A 10,352-nucleotide genomic window follows, 5' to 3' on the forward strand; every position below is an offset into this window, starting at 1 on the left:
TAAGAACTTGTTTCTGAAAATATGCAATAATTAATTTTTGTATCTCTAGTTTTGTACTCTGTTTTTGTGTTTAAGGTCTGAAGTTTGAGTCGCATCATTAAAGTGTTGCTATTTTAGAATCAAGCCACAAGCACGCACTACCCACTTAAGTTCAATTCTTTGTAAAAGGGTGACAAGAATGAGCCTGTTGGTTCACTAGTTAAGCATCTGTCTGTATTCTATCTGGTTCCAAGTTTGAATCCCGTAGTATGCGTAAGGAAAATATTTTTGATAATTGCTGGAAATCTGGATGGAAGTTAATTGATAATCAATTAACGTTAGTTCTTCTTTCTCATTCTTTTTTTTTCTTCTTTCTTTACTTTTTCTTCTTTTTTGATTTTCCCTTTTCCTCTTTAATTGTTGTAAGGAATACAGACTAGTTGAAGTTACACTGTTAGTATTCTCTATTGGGAGGCTATTGAGTAAGTTTTGATGTTTATTCGTTAAATTTCTGGTTTTCTCTTTTTTGCTTTGCATAGTATACTTTAAAATGGTTGTTTGAGTGTGTTACGTGAATCTTTGATAGTCAATTGTTTGGTTTCCCTATTAGAAGGGGATATTGAGAGTAGCGAACCTCAGCAAGTCAATTCGAAACTTTCGACATAGGTATTTTGAGTATAATTGTGCATTGTTGTTGATAAACTTGATTGATTGAGTTATTGAATGGTCGTTTTAGGCTTCAGAACTTCTCTTCATTATCACTACTTTAAAATCGTCTCAGGTGCATATTGAAACCTTAGTTTTTGTAAGTTTTGTCACCAAAAATGGTGGCTGTCAACGCCACACGGCCAGGCATACAATGTGTGACTAGGCCGTGTGCGCCACATGGGCATGTGGTAGGCCATGTGAACAGCCGTGTAACTCACTTTTTATTGAATTAAGACCATACAAGAGGCCACACGGGTGTGTGTTTAGACCGTGTGTAGCCATTTTAGTGCAGGGTTCACACGGCCAGGGACATAGGCATGTGCCCAAGCCGTGTACCTCACTGTTTGAGGTGTAAAAACCATGCGGCCAGGGACACAGGCATGTGCCCAAGCCATGTAACTCACTGTTTGTGCTTAAAACCCATACAGCCAAGGCACTCGAGCGTGTGCCCAGATGTTGGATTCGAGAACTATTTTTGAGGCCGAGAAAGATGCTAAACTCTAATATTGGTTCCCTCGATATACGAATAACTGAATTTGCTTATATGAGGTTGATATGTGAATCACATACTTGAATATGCTCTATAACACCACTCTATTATTGAATTGTTTTATTAATTATGTATTGTATTAGAATGGCTAAACATGTGTTATGGATTATTATATTCTACATTAACTTGTGGTGGGAGATTGCGAAGAAGGATGGGAGTTTGTACTGAAACCGTGGCTATGCCACAATATGTATCACTCTGATTCTGGTGCTTGTCACACATTGAACTAGCAGCTAAGCTACGTTTCTATGAAAGTTTCATTAAACACCTTAAAGGTGTGTAGGGATGGATGTGCATTAAATGTCCATAGTGGTGTGTTGGGGAAGCCGAAGTTGGTGTGTAGAGGATAAAAATAGGAACATTGCATCCGAATCTGATCTGAACTATATCAGAACTGGAATAATACATGTATACATATGTAATACCTCTGCTTTGAACCTAGATCAAACATGCTTCTAGGATAAACTGAATTCCTGAACTGGAAATTCTCACCGTTTTTGAATTACATTCCTTTTTACGCACTGAGTTCATAACTCACCCTATTATTGTTTGGGTTTCAAGTGGTAATCAGTCTTGATTAGGTTGGTGTCGCGGAAGCTCGGTCAGACACTTATCGATATTCTGCTAGCATTATTATTAGGGATATTTGTTTTATGATGTTATAGATTTATGAAGATTATGTCTTTAAATTACTATTGTGATGAATAATATGTGACGACTGGTCTAATTTGAATGTATTATGGTAGTATGGCTTTTAGAACAGTTGATGTAACTCTCCAACTTGGTCTGGACGTTTAAGCCGGGTTTAGGGTGTTATAAACAATTTTATACCAAGTTAGAATGACATATACCAATCTATGATCATTCACACAAATTTAGCTTAATTTATAACAAGCATACTTACTAAAATTCACATTCAAAACATCAAACACCAAATACTAAAACTAAAGGACTACCATTCTATCTCCAAATACCAAAAAAACTTACATAACTATGAGATATATCATAATAACCATTGCCCTTTTATATGCCATATAAGCTACAATGTTTACAAAATTTACAAAAAGTATCCTCGGGATAGTGTGATTCTTCAAGTTTGATCCGATCTCCCGACCACAAAATGTAATCTACAAAACAGAGGACAAAACACGAGTAAGCCTACTTGAAGCTTAGTAAGTTCGTTAAACCAAATGATAATCTTACCAAATTAAAGCATAACATAATTTCATGATTAAAATAATCAAGTACCTATCAGCCACAACTCATAGCAACTGAGTATTGAACAGTCCATTAGATTCAATCTAGATACCAAGTCTTCGTTTAATAGGTTCTCTAATCACCAATATCCATTACGAATTGTTACACAGGTTCGAAGCCTACTAGGCACTAAGCCCAATAAGTACACCGGCACGAAACTTGCTAGACATTTAGCCCGATAGATACACCAGGACGAAGCCTACTAGGCAACAAAGCCTGATACAGTACAGTTCATCAGCATAAAGCCTACTAGGCTCAAGGTTCGAATTCAATACACTCAATACATTTTAATTTCATTATTAACCTTCGTTAAATAAAATGTTCAATAATCATGAAACACTACAATTACTAAAGTAAAATCAAGTAATAAAGAAATTATCTATAACATCCTTATATAAATGAACTTACTGGATTGATTTACAGTAATGGTTCAAATACAGGGACTACTCTGCAATCTTTTCTTTTCCACGATCATCAATGCGTTCTTGAACTACCTATTGAGGGAACAAAGCTAATCGAATGGAGTTCTCTTCTTTTCTCTAGAATTTTGGCAATATAGGAAAAAATAAAAGAAGATGATGATATAAGTCATATTTGTTTTAGTTTAATTGGAACTTATTTAAGCAATTAGAACTTTGCCCTTTTTAATTTCACTTGATATTTTAGCTAAAATAAAACCAAAACTGTCTACTCACCTCCATAATGGTGTAATTACCAGTTTAATACCTTCCTTTACTTATCAATGATCATTTTGAACCTTTACTTAATGAAACTCAACCTTTGTAGCTTTTACAATTCAGTTCTTTTTACTTAATTAACTATCGAAATTATCAAAATGACAAAATTTCTTAACCAAACATTACTATGACACTAATGACCTTATAAATATTATCTAATTAATATTTACGAACCAACATATCGGAGTTGTGGTCCCGAAACCACTATTTTCGACACCACTGAAAAATAGGCTGTTACAAACTTTTTCCTTAAAAAGTTAAGACTCTTGAAGGTCCCCAAACATCACTATGAATTAACAAAAAACGTTTGGAAGTTTTATATGTTTGAGGTGGAAAGAATGATCAATAGTGTTTAACCAATTCACAAAATTTATAGTGATATGAAAAAAGACTTTTATTTTTAAATAGGCCAACTAACAAATGTCTTAAATAGTAAAAATTAAGGTGTCCAAGCCTATAATGCTAAATCATAACCTTATCAAAACTAGAAACAAAGTTTCAGTATAAAGTAGTTGTTGCTCAACTTAAATACTCGTCATTAAGAAAGTAAATTCCACCAGATTCTTTAAAATTGCCATTTATCCTCATTGAGACCATGTCCTGAAATTTACACATAAAATGAGTCAAATATAACACGACAATTCAATAACTGGGATAATTTTTTGACAGATATGATAATACAAGCTAGATTTAGCACATTTAAAACATCATGTAAAACTAAGGAAGGTGAAATTTTAATAGTGCCTTTCCCGACTATTTTCAAGAACGACGTATCTGCTACTTTGATCTTTTTGTTTCTTGCACAAGGTGTGAAGTTGAGAAAAGAAAATGACTACTAGTCATATGATCACTAGCTTTAGAATCAATGACCCGCGTGTTTGTTTTACAAGGCTTCCCATTGAAAAAGAAAAAAGAAAAATCAGTACCTGATTGGGAAAAGAAGGAAGAAGGGCTATTGGATGAGTTAGGAATAGAAGAATTTATCCGAAACTATAGTGATTGAAAAAGCTTGTGTAGATACTCTAGTTGTTTATTAGTGAATGAAGACCGTTCTAGAGAACTTTGCTGCTCATGATTTTCATTAGTCATTTGGAAAGCTCTGTTATCCCTAGATTGTGAACTAAGATCATTGTCACTCTTTTTTCTCTTATTCGTCAGTTTTCCATGGAGCTTCCAACACGTTTCTCAAGTGTGCTAATATTTTTTGCAGTGGTCGCACCAAGGTTCTTTTCTTTTTTCACTGTCATCATTATTTTTAACAGCCACCAGAGCAGAATTATCATCATTAGCTTCAAATCCTAGCCTTAACAATACTTTTCTTCTTGTCTCCTTTGTTTTAACCTTATCCTCTGTTTTAACCTTAGAAAAAATCTCATAGAGTGTTAGAACGATTTTTTTCCTAGGATCGAAGATCTCACTTCATCAAATTCTTTATTTAAACCAGCTAGAAAGAAATAAGCTCGCTCATTCTATTCCTTTTTCATAACTTTTACATTATCTTTTGGACACTCCCATTCATCATTATAACATTGATCCAGTTTTTGCCAAAGAGACATCATCGCGTTATAATAAAAAGTAACTTCCTTTTGCCCTTGCCTAGCCTTCCAAAGTTTTATTTTAACTCAAAGATCTGTGAAGCATTTTCTAAGTCTAAATAGGTGTCTTTTCACAACGTCCCAAACATGTTTAATAGCCAAGATAAAAAGAAAAGGTTTACCTATGGATGCTTCTATGGAATTAATAAGCCACACAATTATCATAGAATTTTCTGACCACCACGTGCTTATATTTGGATCGCCCACATTTGATTGCTTGACTTCTCCAATTAAATGACCTAGTCTGTCGCACCCATCAATTGCTAACTTCATGGACTGCGACTATTCAAGATAATTCTTACCATTCAACTTGTGAGATGTCAATTGAAAAAAGAGGTGAGACACCTCTGTCCCTTGAGTTATTGCACTCTTGGTATTTATTTCGACGGCATGAGTTTCTATCTCCTTTTGGTTGCTAGATCTTTTATCTCCAATGAAGGCTATTTTAACCATGGCATTACTGGAGATTTAACCTAGCTCAAATGCCAGGAAAGTTTTCAAGAGAATATTTAATAAAATTGTTTTAAATTTTATTAAGTGAAGAATTGAATTTAAATAGAAAAGAGAGTCATAACCTAACTGGTAAAATAATTCCCCTATTCTAGAAAACTACTAAAAGATAAAACAAAATATTCCGAAAAAATGTCAATTAATTATTCTAAGATTTATCTACCTGAATAACTTAAAAATATCCCAAAATATATAAGATTTCACGTATTTCAACATAAAATAAAAAAAAATTGTACTAACCAGTACAAATTGATATGCATCGTTATTGACTGAAATAGATCGAAACCCACTGAAACTTTAACCGAAATGTATCAAAATTTTATCCTAAATGGAACATAAACTAATTGATATCGGTTTAAAATCGATATAGTATGTATCAACCGATATAATAGTTACTGGACCGTATCGACCACCATAAATATCTAACCAAGTCTGCAAGTTATCCTCTCCACTAAAATTCTTCATTAGAGTATCCCTAAAGGAAGGTTTATTGGCAGAAATCTCTTCCATTTTAGAAATCCAAATTTAGGTCATATATAAAATACGTAGAAAAGGTTTTTACCAATTATAAACGAAAATATAGGAAAATGTTATATCAAAATATACTGTACAATGACGCCTAACGTCTTTAATTACAATTATTGTAATTTTTAATTAATTTATAGAAATTTGCACCAATTAAAAAGAAGTTGAAAAAAGAGAGCAGAAAGTTATAACTAAACCTGCTCATGGGTCGCGTTACCCGGCCCGGCTTGAAGGCCGGCTCAAAATATGGGAGGATTTGAACAAAAATATAGGCCCAAAAAATGGGCTTGGATAAAAAAATAAGGCCCGTTTAAAAAACGGGCCGGGCCTCAGGTAGGTTTTTTTGGCCCGGGCTCGGCCCTGCCCGAATTCACTAAATGACAAAAAAATCTATTTTTTTAATGTTATTTTTTTGTTGTTTTCTCCATATTTTGCTACCATATTACTATTATGTTGCTACTATTTTGTTGTTATTGTTTGGATATTTTATAAAACTTATTTTATTATTAATTTTGTTATTATTTTAAAGGCATTTGTTAATTTTGTTATTATTTTAGAGGTATTTGCTTGTTAAGTTGTATCTATCTTAGTGCTATTTAAGTCTACATATTTTTTAAAATTTATTTTCAATTTGTTGGAAAATATTTATTTTAATTTTTTTTGTATTTTTGATGGCTTGGGAAAAATTTTAAGCCTATTTTTTAGGCCCAGCCCTGCTTGAGCCCAATTAATAGGCTTAAATTTTTAATTGAGCCCGACCCGAATCCGGCTCGACTCGGCCAATGAACATCTCTAATTATAATAAATGCATTATTGATTTTCCAAGTTTGAGCTTATGAAGTCAACTAGGGAAGTAGCTAAAGGGCAAGCAAGGGGCATTGGCACCTTTAGCTTAATGGGAAATTTGCTTTATAGTTTCTTCTCTAAAATTAAAAAAAATTAATCTAATTTTTTAAAAAATACTAACAATTTAATTTAAGTATTTTTAATATATATTTTTTAATTTTATTCCCTTTCAAAATTTATAATCTTATCTATCTTTCTAAACAAAATTTTTCGCTCTGCCCTAAAACCAAAGTTGAAGTGCGCAACTGTCATCAAAGGGCTAAAATTGCATGCCATTCCCTTTATCCGGCTTGATGTTTAATCCAGGGAATATATAATTAGATGAATCTAGTTTTGGTTTTAAGCATATTACTATTTTAAAAGAATTGGAAAGTAATGAAATATGACTACTTTGTCTTCAAGTTAATTAGCTGTATACCCAGTCTCAACATCTGTGCTCTTTCACCCAGCTTTCTCAAGTCTTACCGAATGGTTAATAAAAATTGATTGACTATTCAAATTCTCGGGACTTTAACTAGTTTATATGCTATTAAATTTGAATACTAAATTCTTGGGGTGTTATTAAATATCCAACTGTGAATTTGTTTAATATCTAAATCCAACCATCATTAATTAAATTAATAGAAATTTTAAAAATTTTAATCCTTAATTTGAACTAAGTTTTCTAAACTTATTTATTGATTGAAATTTATACATGTTTTTTCTATTTAATTAAAAATTCATTTATTTTTAATTCAAAGAAATTTAAAAGAAACAATACAATAACACACTAAATTAAAAATATATTTATCTTACTTTTCTTGGTTCAATTTTTTTGTTGATTTTTATTTTAGTTTTAGTTTTTCAAATATTTTTAATTTTTATAATTCTTTTAAGCTCATTATAACAATATTTATAAATTCATTTATTCTTATAATTTGGACTTATATAATGTATTGAATCAATCTCTAGTATATTGGACCTATAATATATTATTAATAATTTCGATTAATTGGTTAATTTGATTAATTACACACACTATTTGAATTGAATTAATCAGTAATTAATACTTCCAAAATCTTTTAATTTACCCGATCGAATTAGATTTGATGACCAACTGATTAATTTAACTAATTTGGTTTAATCGATTAATTCGAGTAAAAAAAAATACACACCCTATAAATGTCTATATTTTGATTATTTATTTGGAGGTATTGATACACACCATTTAAGGATTATTTATACTTTACCTTAAAAATATTTATTTGCTATTTAAAAATATTCTTTTGGTTTTTGAAATACGAATAACATATTTTTATCATTACAATATTGATAAAAAAGGAATCACAATTTAAATTCATTTTATTTGAATGCTAGATCTAACTGTTGACAAATGTATATTTTATTAATACATCATTTCTACTGAAGTGAAGAAAAAATTATGCATTAATTAATTATTATTTTTAATATAACATATGTAGACGCTATTAGCATTTTCCTTAGTATAGAACATAGATTGATCCATTCAACAAGTCTCGATGTCATTCATCTTTGATCAATTCAACTAGACTGCAGTAAGTTTTGATATTGGAATTCAAAGATACTTATTCTTTCATTAGAATTTGGTGGTCCTAATTACAGTTCAATGTCAATACTAAATGCCAAACAAAGTATTCACTCCTTATTTCTATCAGTCCAATAGCTAGGAAACTTACAAATATTTTTTTCTCCCTATAAACTATTTGTTTGAAAGTAAAATATGTGGAGTATTACGGACTTGAAATTGAGTGGTCGAATGTGAAATATAATCAGAAGGATGCACCAGATCCTATCCTAAGAAACAGTTGGCTCTTAGTTACGTTATATTCCTAAAGACCAAAATCAAAGGGCTGATTTTATAGCCAAATTAACTTTTGGAGAAAAAAATATCTACAACTAATTGAAACTCCCCAAAAGCAGTCTCAACACTCATCAAAACTGATAAAGAGAAGAATCTTTGTACTCCATTTTCCAATCCTATAACTCAGTTTTGTAAGTTTCATTTTTCACCAAAAAAAAAAAAATCAGTACAAGAGAGGCCCTATTGGGATTAATGTATTGATACCGAATGGTACGAAAATTTCTCTGTAAATTAGGAGCCTCAACAAGAAACTGAGGGTGGAAAGATAAAGGTTGGACCTCTTGAGTTTTGTAACAATGGCAATAGTTATCCCTCGAAAATGACATTCACAAATCCTCTAGATTTAGAAGACTTTAGATTCCGAGTACCCCATCAATAAACTCCACCACCCGAGTCTAGCTAGGAATACTGAAAGCCCTACAAAAGGGAACTCAATGGGCTCAACACCTCCCATAAATCCTGTTATATTCTAGTTGTATTGTCATCTTTATCCCCCCAAAAGAATCTCAGTTTCAAGGCATGAATAGCAGCTAAAATACTGGACCATGCGAATGAAGGTTTATCAAACATGCTTAGCTTTCAAAACATTCCCATTTGGAAATTCTTTCGATGAAAGCACTTTGGAGCAATAGGTTTCCTTGTTATGCATAAATTTCCATGCTTGTCTCCCCAAAAGGGCAAGGTTAAACAATTTAACACTTGAAAACCAAACCCTCCCATACCATTTGATCGTCAAATGATGACCCAGTCCAACATCACCCAACCTCACTCCTCATGCTTACCCAACTACTAGAGCTGTTCAATAGCAGAAACAATGACATTAGTCACACTATTAGATAACAAGAAACAACTCATTGCATAAGTCAGAATATCTGCAATATTGATTTTACAAAAACCTCTCGACCTCCAACACAAAGAAATTGTTTGGACTAACTATGAGTACGTTTATAAACTTTGTTTATCATAAGTTGTAAATTGGCAAATTTAATCTTACCTGTAAATCGCCCTTCACTCGTTATGCATATGCCCAACTAATCCTTACAAATGGTAAGCTATCATCTTAAAAATATAAGAGATGAACTCTGGGATCGTTCTAACTTCCCTTAACACAAGTTAGCAAAGTTGAGAGGACCCTTTATATAAATTAGAAATAGATAAGGGGATAAGATCACCTTAACATAATTGTTAGGCTTTTGTGCCCCAAGTATTATAATTTCATTATATTTTATGAAAATTATTTAAACATTTGGATTCATTATTCATGGGAATATACGCATGTTATTCATTTATCTCTATGTTAGATTGTCCTTAAATAATTAGCATTTAAAATATAAGAAAACATGACTTACAATTTACCTTTGTTGAACTATGTAAACGGGGTATAACAAAAGAGTTTTTCTGCGTGGAAGAGAATTATCCATAGTTGATAATCTAAGCATGTTCATGGTTCATGGAGTTATGAGGAGTAAGTTGCTGAGATTCAGGCCTCCTTTGGTTTGGCTTTTAGTGCCAGTGAGGTGCAATTGGGGTAGGTTTATGCTACTAATCTCATTGCTGTGCTGTTTGGTTCAGCATTATAGTTTAGTGAAAATTCATTTCAACCTCACTATTGTGCTGAAAAGGGGCTGGAGATTTCAACAGCAATTAAGGGTATTGGGGCAGTGGGTATTTTTAACAAACAAAAATATCCATAATTTATTTATTATTTTATCATTTTATCCTTGAAAGTTAAATTAATTTCTTTCCCAACCTTTTTTGTTTTCAAA

General features: G+C 31.9%; 1 long non-coding RNA gene across 1 annotated transcript; it reads right to left on the reverse strand.

Annotated features, from left to right (window-relative positions):
• Positions 1–9,046: 9,046 nt before the first annotated feature.
• On the reverse strand, positions 9,047–9,782 carry LOC128282491 (uncharacterized). Its single transcript, XR_008272769.1, has 2 exons — positions 9,581–9,782; positions 9,047–9,381 (listed from the first exon to the last, which is right to left on the reverse strand). It is a non-coding gene; the product is annotated as an uncharacterized LOC128282491 (long non-coding RNA).
• Between the last annotated feature and the right edge of the window lie 570 nt (positions 9,783–10,352).

The sequence above is a fragment of the Gossypium arboreum genome, chromosome 10 (genome assembly GCF_025698485.1).
Source record: "Gossypium arboreum isolate Shixiya-1 chromosome 10, ASM2569848v2, whole genome shotgun sequence".
Classification (NCBI taxonomy): domain Eukaryota; kingdom Viridiplantae; phylum Streptophyta; class Magnoliopsida; order Malvales; family Malvaceae; genus Gossypium; species Gossypium arboreum.